The sequence below is a fragment of the Falco peregrinus genome, chromosome 5, assembly GCF_023634155.1.
Source record: "Falco peregrinus isolate bFalPer1 chromosome 5, bFalPer1.pri, whole genome shotgun sequence".
In the NCBI taxonomy this organism is placed as follows: domain Eukaryota; kingdom Metazoa; phylum Chordata; class Aves; order Falconiformes; family Falconidae; genus Falco; species Falco peregrinus.
In genome coordinates, this window is record NC_073725.1 from 114,825,495 (window position 1) to 114,844,203 (window position 18,709).

The 18,709-nt window shown below is 40.3% G+C and overlaps 1 protein-coding gene across 13 annotated transcripts in view; it reads right to left on the bottom strand.

Moving 5' to 3' along the window:
• Positions 1–18,709, bottom strand: part of DOCK3 (dedicator of cytokinesis 3) — a 225,428-nt gene that overhangs the window by 205,461 nt on the left and 1,258 nt on the right. The gene's annotated exons all lie outside the window — the stretch shown is intronic.

An 18,709-nucleotide genomic window follows, 5' to 3' on the forward strand; every position in this document is an offset into this window, starting at 1 on the left:
TTAATTCTGCCCTTATCAGAAATTAAGCTCAGCAGCAACATAAAAGCAAGGCTTTTCAAAAGAGTTTTTGAATTAAGCGAGGCTTGTAATCACCAACCTCTGATTCGTATTACATACAAAGATTGCTTTGTCGCAGTTCTTGCTCTACTACACAACCCATCCATGGAACAAGGCAGTCGAGACCGCAGATCCCGTAACAGGACGCCAGCTGCAGAAGTTACTGCCTTCCAAGCTGCCACTATTTCAAGTACCATCCATGCAATTAATACACTGCAAAAATACTGTATTATCATGCGTTATATTTAAGTAGATATATAGAACCTGTATTTTTCACAGGCACTAACTAACATGACATACCTCAAATATTTTTCTAGGTATCTTTAGTTTTCATTAACCAGGGAAAATAAGAATACAACCAAAAACATTACTAAATGAAACTCAATTTTAAAAACAAATTTTAAAGAATTAACGAAGTGTGTAATGATAGGTATATCTATCAAAGTGTAATAGGAACATGGACAAGGGAGTTACCTGAAATATGACATGTCAAAATAAAGGATGAATCGCAACCAAGGTCCCTCTCCCCCCAGTCCCATGATGCCTGCTCATCAGCATTTAAGAACTCACTCGGGCACAGATTTAATTGAATCATTCAAGTACTTTAAGCCAATACGTGCTCAGACACAGAGTACACCTACACACTACAGCACTCCAAGGGGAGCTCCCCAAGCCAAGGTAGTGATCTCCAGTGGGCACCGGCCTTTCTTCCCATTTCAGCAAACACTCCCCTCTAGATGTAAACACTCTGGCTACGGCTGAGATGTTCCCGTGTGGTGGAGCTCCATTTCAGCTCCTCCCTGAATAGCTTTTTATGTCGACTAAAGCCTCCCTGTGCAGAACTTAAAGGAGTTAACCAGAAACTCTGAAGTCCAGAGGAAGGATGCCCTGGAAAGTAGGACTGCCACCTGCACCATCTACCACAAAGTACGTTCCTTGAACCTTTAGTTTCCCAGAAATAATGAGAAAAGCATAGAAAAAAAACTCCTACCAAAATAAAACACGGTTTCAACCGTATACACTGATTTCATACAGGGAAAGGGCAAGAAAGAACAAACTATATATGCCAGGCGAACACCCACACGGATGAGACCGGTCTGAGGGAGAACCTGAATAAGAACCTGAAGAGAATCAAACCGCATCAAATGTTTGTCTTCCACAGTGAGACTCAGAGTGTTTAATTAAAGAGGAAAAAAATTAGGGACTCCACCAACAAACCCAAACTGTTCTCAGTTGGTAGGGCCCAGCAGAAGTCACTAGTTAAGTGAGGTTTTACATTCTTGTTTACATCAGAGACAGCAGAAACATGACAATTGCCTCCAGACTGCAGTAACACAGACAACATAATCCAAGAAAAACACCAAGCTTGTCAGCATTCTGGATTCTTTCTTCACCCATGAAGAAAACAAACATGAATTTCAACCAAAGAAAAACCACTCGATGCTTCTCCCAAAGTGCAGGCACACGGACAACTGCCAAGCGCCACACTGGCAGGCCAGCCAAACCTCTAGGGGCTTCTCTCGGCCCCTGCACGACTTTAGATAGCACTATCCTTTAAATAAAGAATTTTTTGTTTTCCTAATTAGGCAATTTTACCAGAACAAGAAGGTACAAACACCTTTTATTTTCAAGTTGTTTTGCAAAATAGTCCTATATTGAAATAACATGACCTTTCGATTCAGACCAACAAAAACACTAGAAAATTCAAGTATGTCTCAAACCCACAGGATTTTAAAAATCCTGGGTGAAGAATACTATTGAAAACACTGAAAAACAGATAAATGTTAATACAGTAGCAAGATACTCATTTATGAGAGTAATCCTAGACACACTGTTGTGGTTTTTTTAAAAAAAAAACAAAACAACACATACATAATATTAAATCAAATTTCCAGACCATTTTCCACGTCTCTGAACATATCAAGGTTATCATGACACAGAGACACCAGTTGTGGGACACATGAGTATTAGTGGTTGTAGACAAAAAGTTGGTTTGTAGACAGAAGTGTAGGAATTGTAGCAAGATTAACGACTGACTGGCCTCACTCACGCGAGTCCAACAACTCACACTTCACCTGAAAAAGCATTACAGCATGTTAACACTGCATTAGAGGGTTTGAATGGGCAAACAGCTGGCTCCCTGTAGCAATTATGTACCATATGAGAACTACGGAATAAAGGATGCCACCAGTAAAGAAAATGGATTTGATTCAAATATTAGTTCTTTGGTCATCAAATACCTTTCTATTATGTAACAATAAAAAGTACGCTTGGAATGAAAGCTAAAGGGAAGGTATCATGAAAATAGAGTACTTTTTTTTTCCAGTTGCTGATACAATAGATTTATAAATATGGCCAAGAATAATGACTTTTACTTCTTGTAAGCCTGAATACATTATGTTATTCTAACAAATCTGTTACTTTATAGATGCAAACTGTCCACTTATGAAAGGATTCTACTGGTCACACAAAGAAAATCTGATATAAGGACTCTACTGCATGAATATGTAAGCAGTTCTTTAGAATTCAGAGTACTCCATTAATAAAGATAGCAAAAGCTCTCTTCTTTTCAGTCAAAAAAGCATAAACAAAAATCACAGAACAAATATGAACTGATCCCATCAGCTGAAGATAGAATCTAGATGATCATTCTCAATTGGAAAATAAGTTCTCATATAAAGACACACACACACTGCCTCATGTTCCTCATTTTTAATGCAGCAGCATGAAATACCATTCCTTCATCGATAAATTTGTAGTCATCAATAAATTATGTAAGTCTCTTCTGTTTGACAATTTTAATCGTCAATAGTGCATGTGAATAGCAATAGAGATACTTTCAAAATAACAGAAGCCAAATCTCAAGAGTAGTTGCCTTTGCAACCACACTAGATGAAAGTCAGGAAAAATTAAAGAACCCAAATAAACAGACCCAATACACCACATAATGCCTTGTTAAAACTATTTAATGAGGACAGAGGACACATCATCTCCAAAATGAGAAAGAATGGCTACTGTTTATGACAGAATCCCAGAAGTCTGAGACTACTTTATAGTCTGACGTGATTCCAAAGGTTACTTCCAAAGTTATGGATCATACATTTGTTAAGCTAGAAATGCATTATACAACACAATCTTATTTATGAAGTCACTTTTAGGTACACAGTTCTTCTTAGCAGTACTATTTGAAAAATATGAACACAAATGTGTACGAGAAATATGGAATAATTTAACCATTCTGGAGAAAATAAGTTAGAGAGGACTCCAGTAACTGCCTTTATCCTTCCCACAGTGAAATTCTCTATAGCATAAGATCATCTCCAAACTGCCCATCAATCAACAAGTCTTCATCATTTCTTACAGAAGTCATCTCCTCTATCACCAGAACACAGAAGTAACATCAAAATGGACACACAGCAAAGCTTCTACCCACCAATTAATAGACCTGAATGATTCGTCTTGGATTCCAGGACAGACTGCTGAAATACTTAACATCTGTTTTCAGATATTAATCCCCCTTGCCATCATTCAGGTTTATAAGGGGGTCACAGGTCGCCCCCATGAAACATGATTTCAGCTGGCAGTTAAACCCAGCATTCTGCCAAAGAAGAATGCCCCAAGAAAGCACCACGCGCCACTTCCAGAAATTATCTCCAAGTGACAGTTAGCTGTCATACTTGAACTGCATCAAAGAGGGCCACAGCAAAATAAACCCTCCCTCTGCACCTCTAGTTCATTAATGAGAAAGGCACAAACGAATTCACACATAGGCAGTTACTCTCAAGCTGTAGCAGGCAGTATGAAGCAACTGGGGGGTATAACATATAAGAGCATATGGAATGAGAACAACAGTTTGGAAAGCTGAAGATACAGGACAGGACAGATTCAGAAGTGTTTTCCTCACCTATGGACATGCCTTGACACAGCATAAGCAGCTGCACTTTACGTTGCCAGCAGAAACTGCTTCAAAAGAGTAAGGGTACACAGGTAAACATGGCACTGTAAGACAGAGCCAGCGCCTCCGTGCACAGCTCGCTGGGTCCCTAACAGAGCCACTTGCCATGTGGACAAAGATGATCCAGTTGATACAATTCAGTAGGTTTTACAGCGTATGTTCCCAAACAGCCCCTGTCAAAAGCTCGTGCAGAAACTGAGCTGTGATGAAGTGGGAAGGCACTTGCACAGACAAATAACTAGCCAAGAGAGATGAAATAGAAGTAGTAGCCAGTTTTCTTAGTGAAGACAGATTGACCAGCAAGCTCTGAAGGGATCTCTGTCAGAGCCTTTTCTGTTTAAAGTATTTCTAAATGATCCAGAAAAGCTGATCATTTAGAAAAGTGACAAAGTTTGTGAAGCCACTCAAGCTATATCAGGGTAATAAACAGTTGCAGATGGACTTAAGTACTGCAAATAGAACTGGCAGATGTACACCATTTAGTTCATCTACATGGTGTTTCATGAGGGATGAACAATCCTCATCTCACACACAAAACGCTGGTCTCTCCCCTTGCTGTTACCAGGCTGAGTGAAACCCCAGAATGTTGTTCTGAGCATTTGTCATAGGCTCAGTGCTCAGCCACCACCTCCCCACACCACCACCACATCACGGCAGAACGCTATGTTGGGGGAAAAAAGGAAGACACAATTATCTACAGCAGTGTATCAAATTCACAGTGAATCCCATGTGCCAGTTTTCCACTTTCCCCTTTGTCAAAAATGTGTTCTTCATCAAAAAGGACAGAGCAGCATAGGAAAAGATAGAAAGAAGAGAGATGAGAGATACCAAGGACTGCATAAGGGGTTTTATATGATTAATTATTAACCAAGACAGGACTCCTCTACTAGTAAGACTGATGGCTGAAAGGGGTGCAGAAAGCATAATTGAGAGGTTGAAAAGGGAACAGTTGCTAATCATCCCTTCCAGTACAAAAAGCAGAGCAGTGTCAAATGAAACAGCTCAGGACTTTATTTAATCAAGTACTTTCCCACACAGTGCATGAACTGTGACACTCCCCACGAGATGCTGTGGGTGATTAAAAATAACATAAAAATCAGTCAGTCGGGTTCAAAAACAAATAAAGCAAATTAATGGATGCATACCACCTTAGGCTCAGCAAGTCCCAGACCCAGAAAGCACTTAAGCCTTGGGAAAGCATCACTTACCTTGCTGTGCTACTGTACTGTAAACACCGGCTACACCTGACAGGGGCAGGACACTGAATGAGATGGGTATGTGGCTGGACTGCTATGATCTCTCCCACACTGTTATTATGGAATCACAGCCTGAGCTTCTGTTGTCCCAAAGTGATAGCTTGTTGCTGCCTATTGATTTGCGACCTCACCTGAACACTTACGGCAAAAAGAGAGAATACGATTCACAGTTAGGGAACTGCTAAATTAGGTTTCATGTGTGTCATTACTACCTTCTGCTGCCCAGCTAAATAATCGAGCTGCTTTCATTTTTGCTGTGGTAGAATTTAAAATATACCTTCCTTTTTTAATTCCTACTAACACAATTTCCTATGTCCCAACTGCCCCACCCAGTCCCACCTGGGTTGCAGTGTTTCCACAGATCATTTTTCTTCTCAAATGTCAATTACATGATAAACATAGTAATACAAATATGTCACTCTTTTTACATGAACAGTGGGAAAACCCAAAACAAGCACAGGGAAATGTCAGAGTGCTGTCCAGCACAATACACCCACATAAAGATCATGCAGCATCTAGCTGCTAATTCCCCTGAAATATCATTTTTTCTTAGCATATACATAAAACCACTTTGCAGCACAATTAACTGGCATAGGTATATAACTCCTCATATACTATTTTTTCCATCCTGTTTCTACACATTGTAGTAAAGCCTACAAAAATATTTTGACATTGTATAACATTTTATTTACAATAGAGAGTATCAGCTCACCCCATAATAAGTAATTTGTTCATTTTGATAAAGGAACAGAGACCTTCCCCTACCCCTTCCCTCCCCACCCTCCAAGACTTATCAATCAATATTGGAAGTATTAATTTAAACGCAGGCTGAGAAACAAAATCAGTTCAAGAGGTTTCAATGTCTACATTGTACCCTTTTCCTTCTACAACTCTAAATTATGTTTCGCTAATCATTGCTGCTGAAACAGATGCAATATGCTAAAGAAGAAGAAAAAAAATGTGTTTTATTCCAAGACATTGGTGAGGTCAAGATTTAATGAACTCTATGGGTTAACTTTGGGGGGAAAAACCCACAGTATTTCATATTATCAGCTGTGAACATGCTTTTGTTTTGTTTTACTTTTTTAGTTGCACAATATGACAAAAAACCCCAAAAGAGTTCTTTAACTCCTGCCACTGCAACAATCCTAATTTTGCAAACTTGCAACATAACTGTTTACTCATGGCTTCAAAAGACAAATCTTCTTGGCCTTTGTGACAGTTTTTTCCAGTTCTCAACTCATTATTATTATTATCTCTCTTATTAAAATTCTGGTGAGTTACAGTATTTTTTAAATGACATCTTCAGAACAACTGGTCCAGGTTAAAGTATGCCACTTAATTTTTATAAATACTTTGTGCTATACTCAACTTGCAGTTATTCAGGTTATGCATTGATTGTGCCCTAAGTATATCTTTAACCAAACTAATTTCAGAAGGAATGGGAAGGATAACACATAGGAGAAGCATAGCTGCAGTTGTGTTGCTCTACAACCAAACTACTTAGCTCCATACCTTACCAATTTATAATCGCACCGAGCAGCCACTCAATTGTGTTCTGTGCTGCAAATATTAAAGTTATGAAGTTTTCTGATGCTGTAATTTATGCTTTATAACACATAACCGTATCTTAAACTGACACCTGCTAAGAATTTGGTTTACTTTGGGTAAACACATGTAACAAACTCTTAAATTTCACAGTCTATATAAAGGATTTTGTATCCAACTACTGCTAGTTATCACTATTAATAGCTGAAATGGAATATAAGTCAATCTGTGAGTCAAAGATTAATCAAAATCAATCATAAAGAATACAACATAATTACTTCAGATGGATAAATCAACATTACAATGAGGGTATACCTTTCCTTAAAATGCTTTTCATATTAAACCATCCATTAAAAGTGTCTAGCATCAAACACTGTAAGCTAGTTTTAACAGCTGAATAAGATTAACTTTATTTTCTTCCCTGTAATACCCAGATGATAATAAAGGCTCCATGTAACATAACTTCAGAGTCACTGTAGAAGGCGAGACCAAAGATGGCTCTAAATCCAGCACCTTTTCCCTAACGGAGGCTAAAACAAGGAGGTGAAGGAAGAGTATTAGAATAGGGTGAGGATGTAGCTTTCCCCAGCTTCAGCCATCTATGGATTGGGACTTCCTGAAGTAGAAATTTTTATTAGTATTAATTTTATGTATGTATTTAATAGGTTTTTTTGTACATTTTCTTCTACAGAGCCACCCAAATGTTTAACCACATCATCTTCTAACATCCACATCGCCACAGAACTCCACGCTTCACTTATACATCATATAAGAAAGCATTTTTAGTTGTTCAGATCCTGCATCAAATGCCCTCTGAGAATTTTATTAAAATAAAAAGAGCAAAGATCCCGTTCCTATTCTTCCACTCCACAGTATTTAGTTGTAGAATCTTCCAAGCTACCTTTTCTTAATAATTTATTTTCCAAGGGTGACAGATGTTAATTCTTCGTATTTACATACGGCAGACAGGGAAAAGTCCCTAAGCCACAGCAGTATGACTGTGCAAGAAAAAACCCAGCACTGACACAAGTTACCACACAGAAGAAAAGACAGCTAAGGGTCAAGATTTAGCTTTACCTTTTCGTGAGGCAACTGCATTGCACAATCACGCCTACAGGCAGCAAAGAATTAATACTTTCCAAGCCATCATGTGCCTCCCATTCTGAGCTCCTCTCAGAACTACAAACGTTTTTCTAGCAAAAAGGAGCAGTTCTTGCAAACAGAAAGTCGTGGGTTTAATAATTTAAAAGACCAAAAAAATAGTTTGACGGAACAAAAACATTCACATTTTTATTACAAAATTAAAGGCCAAAATGATTAAATTTTTGTAGAACCGCTTGATTAAACCTGGCAGCTTCATAGATTGCACAGTTAGACTCTGATGATATTTGACAAGGGAACAGAATCACAAGGAAATTAAAATGAAAACATTTTAATTTTATTCCACAAATATCTAGAAGAATGTTTTCACAATATACCTTCCAAGTATTTAAATGATTAATTGTGGTGAGGGTTTCAATTATTTGCCAGAATTGAATTTGAGACATGCAAATTTATTTGCAAGTTCAGGCCACACTCAGCAAGTACGTTTGCAAAGAAAATGGGGAACAAAGCCAGGACCAGTACTTCTAAAACATTCTGCTGTTAAAGCAAGATGGACAGTATGAAGAATTTAGGTAGGAAGGAGAGAACACATCCAATTACACTCTAAAAAAAAAAAAAACCAAACTACCCAAATAAAACAAGATTTTTGCAGAGAGGGGCATTTCTTGCAGAGTATGCTAGCACACATGACACGGAACAGGGTTCTAATCCGACTGGAATTGCCAGGCACTAAAGTAATACACACACACGCAAAAAAACCCAAAAGATTATCGAAAGCTGATTAAAAGCCATCCTAACATTACAATCGAAGAGTAGGGCTTAAACAAAAGACAGGATTTAGAAGAGGGCTCAAGAAGTTTTTGACCTTATTTAATGGTCCTCATGAATTTTCACACAAAACCTTGAAGAACAAAAATATCCTTCAAAACTGAAAGCAACCTGTTACACTTCGGGGTTTGCCTGTTACCAGAATTACACCGCGCCAGAGCGAAGGTATTTGGGCTGGCTGGGGAGCAGTGGCAGTTGCTAGGCAGCATCTGCTCCTGTCAGAGATGCTTCTTGCTTTGTGCGGCACGGACCCTCAGCCAGGAACAGCCACCAGTGGGTTATCACAAGGCAGCTTACTGCCATCACATGGTATCTGCACAGCGCTCCAACTGCTGCCTAGCAACACCGCCTCCTTCCACTGAGTCATACCAGCGCTACGAAAATATTCATGCAAAAAAAAGAAACAGATGCCTGAGAAGAAAGGTGATCATTCACTAGCAAAGTGAATTACTGCTAGCATCCTTCCCCTACCCTCTAAGATAAAAATAGAGATTAGGCTCAAAAATCATGAGCTGTTTAAAATATTTTTGCACATCCTGGTGGCAAGAGGTAGACTTGAAGGAGCAGATCAGAAGTCCACAGCACTGTCCGCTACCTCAGCTATATTAAGGAACTGATTTTGAGCTCCCAGCTTTGCAGGCACCTCTCCTAGTTACTCATCCCCCTCCTGTACATCTATTCCGTCAGCTACCAGTTCATTCAACTTCTGCTGGCAGCACAGAAGTCCCTCACCCATACATCATCCCCATTATACGGGAAGTAAATGCAGCAGCTTCCTTTTAAGCAGCGACAAAGGCTGTTTCAGTTTCTGAAACCCTTTTCCCCTCTTTCCAATATCTAACCTTGGAAGAGGAGAAAAACACTGAGCAAGCCACGCTTTGCAGAGGGAGCGCGGAGCCGTCCCGCACTGCTGTGTTCCACAGACGTGACCCACGAGCAGCCACGCTTCACTGCTGATCACTGGGAAATGAGGTCAGAAGCAGTCCGGTGCCGAGTATCCGGGGGACAGAGCTGCAGCACCTCTCCAGGTGACCTGCTCCTGTGCTGCACCGCATGCCCTGGGGAAATCAGTGTCCCCCTACACCGTCATCTGCCACCACTGCCCGTCCATCCACGCCACAACTCTGGAAAGCATCTGGCTCCATCTTCCCCTTAACTCCATAAAAAGTAGTTAACCGCAAACGAGACCCCTTCTTATCCTCCTCTTCTACAGGTTGCGCCACCCTAGATCTCACAAAACCTCCCCGATACCGCATGCTCCAGCCCCCTCACCACCTCCTACCCTCACCCTGGGCACTGGGAGACACAGCGCCCCAGATGCAGCCCCCAGAGCCCCCCCATCAGGGGGAATGATCCCTTCCCCCAACACACCGGGGTACAGGCACGCAGCCCACCACTGACCCAGTCACTGCAAACACACAGGTGCCACCCAACAGCGTTCTACAACCTGCCCCATTTCATACTGGCTATGGTAAGACCTTTAGTCCTCCCATCTAACTGCTAAGTGACAACACGCTGAAGTTACCCTGGCATTTACGGTCAGTTTGCACGCTCCCTGTGAGGAGGAGGAAGGGAAGAACAGGGCAGGCTTACAGAGCTGTATTTATCAGTATACCGGCTAATACATCTTAGCTGAAAACTCTGTATTTTAGCCAATCAGCTGCCACACAACAACTTTTTGTGGATGTCTGAAGGCAGCCTACAAGACTGCTAAGAAACCTTTCAACCCACACACAAGAACTCCGACTTTTTTGGTAAACTATTTGCTGCTAAAATACCAAAATATTAAATATTTGCCTGACACTTTTTTCCCCTGTAAGACCTGAAGAATTTTTACATCTTCTAATCTCAACTTAAGCAAATGTTTTGAAAGCATAAAATAGTGTACATCTGACACACTGGGGAAAATCCTCTTTTTCTTATTGCATCCTCCATCCAGGTTGAAATTTTTTTTTTCCCCCATTAAAAGCATACTGTCTTTTGCCAGCAATCTGAAATAGTCACTCCAGAATTGGAAAAAAACAGCAAGATCAGAAGTTGCAGCTCAGGGTCTTGCTGCAGTGAAAGAAGTTAGAGAGAAACCCCTATTTTCTACTTCCACTTGCCCACAGACAAAAAGAGAAGCATTTTCTGCAAGACCAATCCTTCAAAAGCAATCTTCCTTGGTGTAAAAGCCTCGAACCACAGAGATAACCAAACACTTATAGGGGGAAAACAAAAACAAACAAAAAACACTCACACACACACACAAACCCACCACAACAAAATCCAAAACTCCAACACACACAGACTTTGTCTGTAACTCCGATCAGGTCGGTGCACCCTGGCAGGCTGCAGCCCAGCACCAAGGCAGGATGGCTGCAGACGCTGGTGTGCGACCGTGCCGAGGCGGCAGTGCCAGCAGCACACATGTTCCGGCGGATGCCGAGCTGCCACACCAGCCCACAGGCCCGACCTGTGCCACGGGCCAGCTCTGCCCACACCAACAAGCCACTGCGAGGCAGCAGCCAGCCAGTGTCACCTTCAACGCAAGCCGAGGCACACAGGCGGGTCACCCGTCACAGGCAGGCGTGCAGGCAGCGCCGTCCCGTGTGGTACATGATGGCAGGTACGAGGGCAAGATCATCTCACAAACACGCTGATCCTGCTTCGCTCAGTGCAGTGAAACTAAGACCATTACCTCTTTGGTCTACCAAAAATCGAGTTGCCAATCGTTCAGCTCATGAGCTTTGGGGGAGAGAGAAAACCCACAGAGACACTAAAGTTCAAACTACAGTTTTCAATAGTCTTCTTTTTACAATAATTCATATATTTCTGGATTATTTATCCCACACTAGCTGACACCTTCTCACTTGCACCTACACTCTCTGTCCAGGTATATAATACAGCCAAATATATATATATATATATATATAAAGCTTAGATAAATGTGAGCGCGTGCCCAGGTAAAGTGGACAACTTTACACCGGCACCTCCTGGCATTTTTCTCTACAAAGGAAGAGATGGATGGAATAGAAATATCTCCTCCTATCCTCCCAGGTGCAGAGCCAGTTACTGGAACATACACATCGCTCCCCACAGGGACTATTTAACACTGTGATACTCTCCTGTGAAAGGTTTTCCGCTGCCTTTACAGCTGCTCCGGGTGGGCCACAGAGCCCAGCAGCACAAAGGACCGTATGCAACCCAATACCCAAACAGGCCCGTAAAAAAGTTATATATTAATTTCAGCTGGCTTCTGTTTACAGTTCTGGGTTTCTCCAACACACTGATCAAGATGGGAAGACCGAAAGGGCAGGTGTAGGAAGGGATGGCATAAACACCGCATGCCCAAATACATCTAGAGGGAAGAGAGAGGCCCCTGCTGCTCAAACACACAGAAACAAGAGATTTCTAGAACAGTGAGCCACCCGCCAAAGCACACCCAACCATGCTCTAGCATGCTGCACAGTGCACAGGCTTGTATTCAAAATAAAGAAAATAATGCACCACCCCACCTACCGTCAGCACCAAAAGTGTTTAGTGCATAAGCTTCCTTGTATTGCAGCATGTAGACAAATCTTTATTTTTGTGTCAGAAGTGACTGGTATCGGCTTGCCTCTTTAAAGCAGAATGACCCGGTTTTGATCACCAAGAGTTAGCTAGCACCACTGGCCATAAGCTTTTCTTAAGGCTGAATACCCAGAAAGACTCAAGAAACCATAGTCAGACGCTAAAGTGGAACAAGAGGGAAGCCTTATCCTTGTAAGAAGAAATCACCTCACAGCTATACTGGAAAGTGTGTGCTCAAACCCAGAGTCACCACTCTTCCTAACACCTTCAGTAAGTTTTGACTAAACACTTGTTAGTTAAACAAACACTAAAATACATCTAAAAGGAAGGAATTATAGCTAAAAAGACCTTAAGAGATGCTTTCAGGATCTCAGAAGAGATTATAAAGTTCATTTAGACACAAAAACTGAATGGAGGTTTGATTTTAACATCAGTCACTTAAGGAAGGCATTTAACCTCTTTGCCTTGAGGTTTACTGAGCACACAGATTTTGAAATGGAACAAAGAATAAAATGTAGTGATATTAAGGCTGACTCATGACTTAAAAGCAACCAGTGGAAAGCTGCTGTCAATTGCAATTGCTTTTGAACCAAGATCCTGCTGTATGCTTCCTTTAGCCGCTTCCCTCAGAACATCACAGCTGAGAGGAGATCACAATAAACTTAATTCACTACACAAGTTAACAAAAAATTCTCTGAAACAGGAGGAAAAGTTGCACCAGGCTCTTAAACAGCTGAATGATCTTCCAAAGACTTTCTATTCTTTGGTTAGTGTTTTCACATCCATGTCTGAAAAAAGCTTCCATTTCTCAAAAGAACCAATCTATGAAACATGTATGGCCACCAGTAACACCAGTTGTTGGAGATCATCAGGCATTTACAGTTCTTCCATGTAATAACCAACTTCCAAAAGCTTTTCTGATTAATATGTTAAACAATTATTCCTATCTACGGTGTCACTGTGCATATGAAGACAAAGAACTCTTCCCAATTATCCCCTTTTTGTGGGCTTTTAAATGCCACCAAATATGTGGTAGAGAATTTTCTACACCACAAGTTCTGGTAATGGTTCTTACGTGTTTCCCTGATGTTTATCATCGGGAGTCTGACTTTTTAAGCACAAAATTTCTTTCTGGAAAGAAAGGCTCTGCAAGTTAGTGAGGTTCATGTCCTGCTGAGCTATGCCATTGACTGCAAACCAACAACGCTACCTTCAGAAGGATTAATAGCAATAGCAGCTTTCCTCTTCCTCCTCCTTACAACTGCAAACCACAACCTGCACTGTCACTCCATACTCACACACCAACTTCCTATGCCTTAAATTGTTCAAAAGAGAAACTACTTTAAATTTTCCTCACTAATTTCACTCTGAAGATTCTCCCTTCCTGTCCTACACGCTTGACAATTTATACCCAAAGCACATACTGTTATTTGTAAGAAACACTAAAGAATCATCTAAATTTTCGAAGAGCAAGGAGCATTCAAGGTATTTTGTCATATACCCTGTTACTAATTGTAATTGGTACCTGCTGCATTAAAAAAGAATGCAAGGTAACTTGTTCCTTGAATAAATGTGAAAAGTGTAGTTTCCCACCAATGGATATTTCACATTCACGTTCCCTCCACTTCACCAAAGGTTCCATGAAAGTTAATTTTTCGCCGTCCCCACCCCTGTCTACAAAGTACCCTCAGTTCACTCCCATGCTCACATTAACAACTTCCCCTTCACGTTCTCCAGCCACCAAACAAAAAAGTTCGGAAGAATCTCAATAGAACTTTATTTTTGATTCTTTTCAGCGAGTCAGGAGCTGCTTATCTGTACTGCATCCACAGGAATTCTAGTACTAGAGTTCCTTCTTCCCCACCCAGCCACCAATTTTCATTAAATCCATAGGAAGTGTATGCCTGAGACTGCCAACTCTCATCATCAAATGTCTCTCATTACTGGATGAGAGGTATTGTTAGGAGAGGACACAAAGCCTGACACTTGAAGATTTCCACCTTCAGGAAATCAGTCTGAATATAAAATCCATTCTGCACTGCAGATAAGGTCAGAGAGGAATCACCTCTGCCCCCACCCTACTCGCAAGCAGCTGAAGTCCTGAAGGTCTTAACTGAATACATAATACAGTATAACTGTGAATAAATGGAGAAATTTGCTCTCAAAAGCATCAAAGCATGGAAAGTTAAACCCCATATTACAATACTATCACCTCTCACTCCAAGATCACGCCTACATTCCCATACAAACCACACAATAAACTGCTAAACATACGCATTTGATTCCTTGCCTTTGCAAGCAATTTGAAAAACTGTTTCTCAACTTCATTCTTCCCATATTTATAAATGTTTTGGCTAATTCCTACTGTAAATGCATTTGTGGACAAGTGGGATTGAGATGATCTCAAACTAGTAATATTTTACAGATTAATTCTCACCCAGCTCCGCAGACAAGAGTAACCACAATGTCTTTTGGCTAGTCTTTTCTAGGATAAATGAGCCAAAATACCTTAATACCTTCCCACAAAACAGTGTATTTAGTCTCCAAGTGATATCAGCAACAGCAGAAATACAGATTTATACTAGATGAAACTAAAATTCCCCACTACTTTAAATGACACCTCACTAAACTTTCCTATCTATACTGAATGTTTCCAGTTGGGTGCGTCTTGGGAGTTGATCTTTTCCAGAGACATTGCAAGGTATGATTCATTTCTCATTCAGACAAATAACACATAGACATTTCCTTTATGACCCCAGACTGACAAATTCCTTTCTTCGTTCTTAAGCCCTAAGGGCAAAAAAAGGCCTGTAGGGGCAAAATATTGAATGGAACTAAAAATCACTCCAATCCACAGACCATCTAGTTTTCCTAACGAGCAAGTCCCCAGGTATTACCACCACCTCTCCAAACAGCACCACGCAGAAGGTTCAGAAGTACATCCCTCCCCAGCACTTTGGCTCCAAGACAGATCACTGAAGAACATCCCCAGTCACCCTCCTCCTGCCACCAGACAGCTACAGTTTCTGCCAATAAGGCACAAAAGAAAATGAAGTATCACAGACATTCCATTACACAGAACCCAGCTGCAATGACTGATATTGCTTCCCAGGTCACCGAAGATGGACTTTCTCCTAATCTGGGGGAGGGACCTTCTCTTCTAGCTCTCCAAAACTTTTCATTTGAAACCTGTAACAAGCTGCTTCGGTGAAACAGAGAAACCGCAACAGCGGTCAGCCCGAGGCACTCCATCCCCCAGCTGCCTTCTACATAAACACATAAACAGGTAAGAACAGAGCAGCATGCCAAGGAACTTGGTATGGGAAGGCAGACTTTTTGTAAGTTCTGCAGTCCTGTTTTTCCAAACACACAAATTGGGATATTTGTGTAAGCCAAGGTTTACTGGTGAGGAGAATACAAAAAAATATCAAGATACTGACCAAAAAGCAGAAGCTGCAGTACAGAACTGCAACTAGGACATTATGATGTTCCATCCTTTCTTAGTAGGAGCAAGGGAAGTATTATTTATATGTATTTGTGCTTACAGGTTTATTTTTCATCATTACCAATTAAGTGGTGAAAAAAAAAAAGATTAAAAATTCATTTGAAATGAAACAGCAGATTTTAACACTAATTCTTTAAATAAACTAAGAACAGGTGCTGTTTATGCAGGCAGGTTTTCCTTCTTCTCCATGATTTAATACATATTTAACTTGGTCAGCCGTTCAAAGTACAGGATTAACTACATTAAAAAACTACAAAACACCACCAAAAACTTTCTTGAGAACCACCTAAACGTGCTCCTTGCACAAAAATAAAGCAGCAGAAACTGACAGCCTAATGAAATACATAATCAGCTCTCATTCATCTGCCAAATTTTAATTAACAGTTATTTACTAAAGAGTTCTCTCTGCTTAGCTTTTCCTTTTAATTCATTATAATTTAATACTTGCTTTAGAAGGATAATGTAACTAATCAGATCACTTTAATAAATATTTTCTTAGAAACAGAGGCTGCTTTAGAAATATTAGAACACTAGAGGGCTAGAGAGCTAGTTATCTTTGATAATCAGTTTAGAAATCTCACTAACTGTTTTCATAACTGGTCACCTTAAGCATCTGTGGAAGAACTGTTTGCCTTTCAGCAGCAAGTCTACAGTTTTAAAAGCACAGTTGGGATTAGAGCCACTGAAAATAGGTATTTCTAAATAGAACAGAAAGGAGCTACAGCTACCAGGTAGTTGCTATAGTAGCTGAGAAATACAACCAAGGAAGAACTTCAGCGTTGTCAGGAGAATGTTTAACTTATTTATTTAGAAACATCCTGAGCAATCTTTTAATATCTTTGTTGCAGAAGTATGCAATGGCTCGTATGAGAATTGGGCAATACCATAGCATCCTACAACTGCAAGCACTGAAAGCTTCCTTTTAGTTGCATCTAGACAAGCAAAGAGCACTTCAGAACCGCCAAAAAGCCCCTGACAGTCACATCAGCAAATTTAACATGTTATCTTGCAGTCAGGAGCCTGTGTAGCTGTAAAAGGGCTCCAGCAAGCATGTAAGAAATGTCTTTGTCTTGAACTCTTTGCAAGCCAGTGCGGAATACAAAAGCCCTTCTATACCCACGTGCTGGGAGAGGGAACATGGTGTCTTTCTGAAGGAACAGATTCTATAAATCATCATCTCTGAGCCAACTACCTAGATAAGAAAACGACACAGATCACAATTTACTTTCAACAAAGAACAGCATCAGGATTAACTACTTCATAGGATACTTTCACTCTCCTTGATACACACAAACAGGTATGTACAGGGCCTGGATGCCCAGACACACCTTTCTATTTCATGAGAAAGCTCTTTGTGGTATTCCAGTTGCAGAAATAACTGGATTTTTTTTCCCACCCCACTTACATCAACAGGGACGTAAAGTCTATAGCCTTAATCTAAAGTCAAATCAAAAACTTTTCATGGTTTAACAAGAGCACAGAGAAAACACACAAGGCTTTTTTTTGATGGACAGTGGTCAAAATAAAAACAAACTACTGAAGCCCAAGGCATAAGCTTATACCAGCAACTCATGACCAGAAAATTATTTTTGCATATATTACTTCATTTGTGAAATCAGGAATTACACTGGGGTGTGTGTGTGTGTAAATCACCTCCTGCCCACTCTTTTTTTTTTTGCTAGTGCACCTTCTAACAGTAAAACCTTAGGTTTACACCTTCTATAGATTAGTTTCTCCAAAATGCACAAAATTGACCACTCCAGCAAACAATGACAGATCCACTTTTGCAAAACCTGTACTCCTTTCCCCACTTATAGTAACTAAACTCCAGGCACAAGCAGCATCTTTCAGCTATTCTCCCTCTCTGGAGGATTATCAACCAATTTCAATTACAGGAAAAGTAATTAAAGCTACCCAAGAATAAAAAAACAAAAAAAATTTTGAAAAACTTGCCTAAAGATCACCAAAATTCTTAAGATTTAGCCAGTATCTCAGACCTACCTACATGAAAATGAAAAATCAACATCACAGAAATATTCTTAAGACTACAGAATATTTACTGAAATAACACTTCATTCACTACTCTCTCTTCTGGCTGGATGCCTCTTTTAGACTTGTTTACAACCCGAATAGAGATTATACATCTGAGTAAAAGAAAAAATTAGTTCACCTACTTTTTGATTCAGGTAGCATACATGCATATTTTCTTATTCGAGAACATGGGCCAGACACAAACAAAACTCTGAATATCAAACCCTGCAACATGGCAAATAAAAATGACTATGTAAAAGGAAGAGAGGAAAACAAACAAGACTTGAAAAATGAGTAATTTTTTTTAAAAAAAGCACCTTTCAGCCATTGCAGTGGCAAGTTTAGCACTAGGGCAACAGAGGTGGTCTTCCACCAAGGGTAGGGGTATGTGCAAGTCTGGGTACTTTGTATTCCCTGAAAGTCCAGCTGAGGTTAACAAAGCGGGTTAGCTTGATATACCCAGTGACTGACCAAGACAGCAACAGCATTGCAAGGGCTGTCCTGGGCTACTTTATGCCACTTGCGCACACTGCCCTACGCTTACAGGTTCTCATCTGACAAACCATATTTAAGTTTGTTTGTTTTTTTTAAACAAAAGTGAACTCCCCTTTATTTCTTCTATTCATTAGGAAGGTATGCGGAACATACCCAGCAGAATATTTGTTGCACAAGATGGAAAATCAACAAAAAGCACCAACATATTTTGTTGTCGACTATGTGCTCAAAGCGTGTTGTAGGTATTAGCAGCATTAGGTTTTTAACTGCTCACAAGTCAACCGTCAAAATTCACTAACAGTACAGGTTAACAGATCTTTATAGCAAGTTTGTTTATATTTTTTAAAAATATTTGCAGAAATTGATCATCTCTACACA